This window comes from Perissodus microlepis, chromosome 9, assembly GCF_051167445.1.
Source record: "Perissodus microlepis isolate ML-2025 ecotype Zambia chromosome 9, ASM5116744v1, whole genome shotgun sequence".
NCBI lineage: Eukaryota > Metazoa > Chordata > Actinopteri > Cichliformes > Cichlidae > Perissodus > Perissodus microlepis.
In genome coordinates this window covers 27,588,002-27,593,973 of record NC_140469.1, presented here as the reverse complement: position 1 = coordinate 27,593,973, position 5,972 = coordinate 27,588,002, and the positions used below count along the sequence as shown (strand labels likewise).

Below are 5,972 nucleotides of genomic sequence, written 5' to 3'. Positions count from 1 at the left end.
GGGCTGTAACACCCCTCAGTTTAAATGTTCGACCCCATGATCTTCAACATGAGTCCCAGAGGAAGAGTCTGCACAACAAAAATTCCAGGTCTTCTGTCACAGACCTGCCCATGGCCGTTCATGCTACATCAAAGTAGTTAAGAAACAGACAAACATTTAAAGAAAAGACTACTATAGAAATTTCTTTTTCACAATGGGTCCAGAGGAACAAAAAAAGAGAAAAAAATAAGATATTTTCTGTGAAATAACAAAACTTTTCTGTCTGGAGAATTGTGCTGATACATTTTATTGATTAACTAAAGGAGTATTTCTTTAACATACTGGCAAACTGAGATGAAGTTTTACATTGTGCTTTTTTCATATAATAAGATTTTTCACTGGTCCGACCCACTTATGTTCATCGTGGGCCGCATGAACTTGGGTAAAAGTTTTATAAAAAACCTGGACAGTGTTGCTCAGCGAGCATCCTCAGTTGAAACACAAGTGGAATGCAATAGGCGATTCAAACAACAGCAGGAAAATATTTGCTCAATAATACAAAAGTTTATTTTTGTATTGTTTTTCACAGGCACATTGTTCTTCACATAAACACATAATGCACAGAAAGAGATTCACAAATAAGAAAAAAACACAAAAAAACAAAAGACAAATAAAACCTGATCAATTAAAGTTTTAAAGCAGTCAGGCTGAAAAAGCACTCTGGTTTGAATAAGCCTTTAAAGGTGATGGAAATACTGGAAATACTGATGCAGCAGACAGACTTCACACCTCCTTCATTTTGGCAGTGACTAGAGAGGAAAAACAGACAAGCAGCAGCTTCAGTTTTTCTTTGTAAATACTTTGCATTTATTTCTGTGTGTTTCTTTTAGCATGACTTACGATCTTTGACCCACTGAGCGTCTGGATTTGCACAAAGTGGTCCCTTTTTTGTGTTGAAACTGGAAATAAAAGACAGAAAATTATAGAGATTGTATATGTTTGTATGTAGGACAACAATGTGCTGACTTACATTATAGCCTTCACACAGCGTCCTCTTGCAGCCTGCTCAAGATATGTTTCCCCCACCACGACAGCAGTCATATTGCCTTTGGCGACGTCAACGCAGCACGGGCGTTTACTTCCAGGTCCACAGTCTCGAGTATCTGAGAGATAAAAGGTTAAAAACTGATTTGTCTTACATCACTAAACAGAAGATGACTTTTAATATGTGACCTGAAATTCTGTTACAGTGCACAGGCATTTTTTGTCCAAATCAATCAACAAGTTTAACAAATCAATGTTTCCAGCACTTGGGGGCCCTCAAGCACTTTTTAGGCAGTTTTGGCATTATGTTAATTAACTTTGATTTTTATAGTCGTTGGGATTCAAAGAAAAAATGAATGAAAACCAATCCAACTTTGGCCCAGAATTAAGTTTAGCTGTTGCAGGGCTCTCGCACAGATTTTAAAGAATGTTTCTATCTTGAAATGTCTCTGATTAAAAAAGCATATTACATACATATTACATTTGTGCAGCATGTGGACATTTCTTAAAGAAACTCCGGCTAGCCTGCCCATGCTCCACAGCATACCTATGAAATAGCTGCATAGACATGAAATCAGTGATGGTTTGATCAGAACGCGTCTCCAAGCAGCCTGAAGCTGGACAGATAGTCTCAATATGATAGAGAAAGGTGGGTTACTTTGAAATGTCCACACACCGTGACCGAAGGGGAGTCATACCCCGTATATATGGAATATGTAACTGAGTGGAGACATAGTCTTGGTATGATAGAGAACATATTCTCAATGTTCTTATGTTTATAACAGACGGTACGTCACTGTTTGCTTTGTGCTGTTATCAGGATCACTCAGAAAGTTTCCATAAATATATTTTAACAGACGCAAGACTTGATCCAACATTTGGAGATATCATCTGGAATCTGGTTCCTTGAATTTTGCAAGGATGAATTTTTACAAATTTGTCTTTATGTTCTGAAGAAGAAATCTGCTGTACCAAACTAATCCAAACTGATTCTGTCTTAAGTTGCTTTTTTTGTTATTATTTGCAAACAAAGCATGTTGATTTCTTTTCCAGAGGATGAGAATAGGAACCAACATTAAGCTACATTTATTAGCAATGATTAATCTATCAAATGTTTAATCATAGATTTCACAGTTCAGATGTGCTGATAACTGAATGGTGAAAAATATTGTCCCGTAGCTGCGAGATATTATGTTATACTCTCTCTGTGTTTCTCTCTTTTAAAATGCCATGACTGACTAACAAAACTTAGCCCAGAAAACAGCTTCCAGGAATGCTTGGTGGGTAGAACTCGAGTGTAAATGCTGGATAAAAAAATTACAATTATAGACTGAGCAGATACCAGAATATGACTGATGTAAAGGTTTGTGGTCTTTACACAGTGGTCCTGCCCAATAAAACACCAAAATGTCAGAAGTGCACATTATTCACAAACAGGTAGAAGCCATTGTTGGAAATATTCATTGCTGCGATCAAATAATCTATTTTATCTCTTTTTTCATTTTTCTTTATAAAAGTAAGAGCACAGTTACCTTCAGAGTGGCAGCACACACACATTGAGAGCAGGAGGAGAGTGATGGAGAGGATCTTCACAGACATTTTCACCGTGGTCTGGCTCACTGATCAGAGTCAAAATCTACGAGTTGATTGGTGTTTGGTTATTTATTGGTAAGTGCAGGAACACATGCAGGCACAACTGATGAGGTGTGATTATAGGTCTGTGTATTTGTTTGCATGCTGTGGCATATCACACCTCCCCCTCTTATCAGGGAGAATTCAGTATTTCAACCTATCAACACCTCACTGAGAGCTTTCTGAGAAACAGCCTCACGTACACAAAGTTCAAAGACACTCAAATATGGTAATGATTATGATAGAGCCTGATGATTGATAACAACGGTTTGTGCATTGTAATGAGTAATGAATCTAAATCACCCACTCACTTCTGTTTTTCAGTGACTCATGATGTCCCTAAACAGCCTATATGTACATTTATTAACATTTGCATGACTGGCTGACTTTTATGCTGCTTATTTTTTCTTATAAATTCCCACGACTTAAACTTGTGAAGAATGAGAAGAGCGAAAGCAGATCGTTGAATGAAACGAATGAACGAGATTTGGTTTGTAAAAATGCTGCAACTTCAGTGGTGTGGAACTGGTTTGGCTTTCGTCCGTCAAATACACACCAAAGCACTATTTTTGGTTGAGCATGCTAGTGGGCCGTTGTTATTACTGTGTTGTTTGGAAAATACGGCACACTTAAAATCAATCCTTTGATTTTTCTGAAAATCGACAGTGCCCCTTACAATCCCGTGTGCCTTATGTATGAATTCTGGTTGTGTTTACTGACCTCGAAACGATTTTATGTACACGGCGCTCGAAAATCTGTCAAATGTTTCAGTACGACTTTGCTAAGCTACGAAGCCGCACCGCTTGATGGATTGTCGGAGCATTACAGCTATCGTAGGCAGGAGCCTCGCGGAGTGATACATACTGTGCTTCAACATAATATTACCGTATTGTGTGTGTATAACCTCTTTTTAAGTTTTGTGGATATTATACCTGGTTATGCTGAGGATATGTCGGCCAATTTCCACTGGAAATGCCTTTTGGTTAAAGTGTCTGCAAGGAATTTGCATTTGCACTGTTAAATTTTTATATAACTTTAATGCACTTAAAAAGCTGCTTGTTTAAGTGAAAATACATTGATGGGTTTTTTTTGCACTAATAAAGTTGTGGAGTTGTAAAGTATTTTGTCTAGTGTCAATTATATCGTCAGTTATATCGTTATCGCAAATTTTCAAATGTATATCGTGATGGATATTTTTGGTCATATCGCCCTGCTCTACTGTCTTTATCTTCCAACACACACTTGCAAAGATCAACAGTTTCTAACACAGACTAAATGCATCACATGAAAAATGGTTTGTGTATGCATTGCTAATTCCCCCCCTCATAGCTGCATTAGACATTCTATTTCTTTTATTTAGGCTTAAATATGAGGGCATGGCTGTTTGGGGTACTTGGGTTCATTTCCCTGTTCATGACCCAACAGGCCAAGCATAAACTTTCTGACAGATGGCCTCACATTTGACTCTGAAATACTGTTCCTGTGGTTGCTGTGCTCTATTTGTGCTCACCTGCTGTGTTTAGTTCCAATAGATGTGATGCTGTGCATTATAGCTAAAAACTGTCTTCTCTGGTCTCATTGGTTCAAAGGACATAGTTCCAGAAGTGTTTATTGCAGAAAGTCAAGGTACCTTTCCTGCACCTCATGGATAGGGTTGTGTGTTCGCATGCTGCATATACCACCACATATCTGGATTTTCAGTATGACTTAAAGCAGTTATGACATGGTCTGATTTTCTCACCCAATAAAGGAATATTTAATACATCAGGCATTTCATCAGACACAGTTAACACAGCTCGTACATTTGCTTTTTACACATATATGTAAGCATTGAGACAAATTTAGTAATGCCGACAAATTAAATGAACAATATTTGTCTCTTATATATGATACATCTATATATACACTGTCAAAGATACTTGTCTTTGAGTGAAGATTTAAGGTGATAGGACATATAAATAACTGCAACTTGAATCTTTGACACAGAGTTCAAGCTCACTGCTGTAATATATCATAATAATCTGACAATAATTATAATATTGGCCATATTATATTTACATTACCACAGTGAGATGACTTTAGTCTCATGAACAACATTAGCTAATTGTTATTTACTAACTAATCTTGAAATGACTGTTCAGCACAGAAATGAAGCCCAACAATCATGTTTTACAGTCCCGTGGTCTCAGCCTCAGATACTCAACTAATCAAAGTGATGTCATAAAAAAATGAACGAACAAAATAAAAAATTCTCCATCATTTCTGTCAAACAAAGCTGTATGAAACGTTTCTCGCGGTTAGTATCATGGTTGCTAGGCAACCTGAGCAGCGCGACGAAGGCTAGACCGTCCCATTTCACAAGCCTCTCACTTCCGCACTTCTCGTACTTCCTAGTATGTGAACTCCTGATGTGGTCGCTGGATTGGGACACAGCCTCTGTGTGCTGTGTGAGCAAGTTTCTGCGATGATGAGAGCTTGGTTGCCTTGTATATATTGTATATAGTGCAAATAGACTTTGCACTAAATAGAGATAAGCCTGATATATTATCAGAAAAAACACAGTGCATGCATTCTGGGATGATTGTAAGAGTTAAGCATAAACAGGAGGGAAATGATGAGGAAATTAATGTTATACAACACTTTTTTGGGGCTAGCTGAGGAAATCTCTCTCTCTCCGTCTCTGTCTGTCCCTCACTCCATGTTATGTCTTACTGTCTGCTAAAATTTTGCTTCTTTCTTTTGTCAGCTGCATGAACTTTGGTAAAAGATAAAAGTTTATAAAAAACCTGGACAGTCTACTCAGTGAGCATCCTCAATTAAAACACTAGTGGAATACATTTGGCAATGTGTGTGACATTTTGTTTGTTTTTAAAAAAGACTACTATAGAAATTTCTTTTTTTAAATGGGTCCACAGGAATAAAAAAAGGAGAAAAAAACCCAAGATATTTTTGGTGAATTAACAGAACTTTTCTGTCTGGAAGTTATGCTGATGCATTTTATTAATTAACTGAAGCAGTATTTCCTTAACAAAGTGGCAAACTGAGATGAAGTTCTAAATTGTGCTTTTTTCATATATTGAGATTTCTTGGGGATAAATTTGTCATTAAATGTCTTTAGACTGACAAAAAAGGGAGTTTCACAGGTCTGACCCACTTATGGGTAAAAGATAAAGTTTCATTAAAAACCTGGACAGTCTACTCAGTGAGCATCCTCAATTAAAGCACTAGTGGAATACATTCAGCGATGTGTGTGACATTTTGTGAGGGTCTGGTGGGCACTGAAACAACAGCAGGAAAATATTTGCTTAAAAGTTTAT

The 5,972-nt window shown here is 37.2% G+C and overlaps 1 long non-coding RNA gene across 1 annotated transcript; it reads right to left on the bottom strand.

The window, feature by feature from the left end:
* Positions 1-269: 269 nt before the first annotated feature.
* On the bottom strand, positions 270-2,744 carry LOC146380660 (uncharacterized). The gene is made up of 4 exons (XR_014801362.1): positions 2,556-2,744; positions 1,010-1,142; positions 880-938; positions 270-788 (listed from the first exon to the last, which is right to left on the bottom strand). It is a non-coding gene; the product is annotated as an uncharacterized LOC146380660 (long non-coding RNA).
* Positions 2,745-5,972: the final 3,228 nt, after the last annotated feature.